The following is a 706-nucleotide window of genomic DNA, read 5'->3' on the forward strand; positions in this document are numbered from 1 at the left end:
ACATCGATCCACAATGATAAACCCATTTTCCATTCATTTGATAATTTGCGAATTTATTTAAAGAATATTTATGTGACGAAATAAGTCCTTCTCTTTTGTCGTTAAGATACGCCTGATCAGGCGTGCGATCGATCAAAATTCTTGCGAATGTCGAATGCGTTTTCGTAACATCTGCATGCTGCAAGATTCAGCATGATGGCGAGATCTATTTACGCGAATTATTGATAATCATGCCAGTAAAATAATTAGACTGTCGAAACTCTGTGATATTTCAAACTCGATTTCGCAAAACTTTTTATTTCTGTCTTTAAATAATCGCGGTGACTGATATACGAAGAGCTAGAAACTACGCGATAAGTATTCGTCATTCAAAGAGCACGTTTCGATGTATTATAATATTAAGAAGATCTATCAAGTATTATTTCGACTTGTTAGAAATGTAATTTTTCAATTTCTAAAATTCAGAAGCACTATTAAATCCTTACCGTTTCCGCGGAGAGAGGAGTGAGCGATCGATAAAACGCTTATTATACATCGTCAAGGAAACGTGCCAAAGAGATAAAGCGTCTATGAGATTGAGTTGCAATATCTCATTTAAAAAATATTATATTTCAGAATGTTAAACATTGCTTCGTCTCAGCGAAAGTATCGTCATGTGCGACCTCGGCGAGAGGTGAGAGCGTACAGTAAAGTGTCGCTACACCGA

Source organism: Wasmannia auropunctata, unplaced genomic scaffold, assembly GCF_000956235.1.
Source record: "Wasmannia auropunctata unplaced genomic scaffold, wasmannia.A_1.0 LD335983.1, whole genome shotgun sequence".
NCBI lineage: Eukaryota > Metazoa > Arthropoda > Insecta > Hymenoptera > Formicidae > Wasmannia > Wasmannia auropunctata.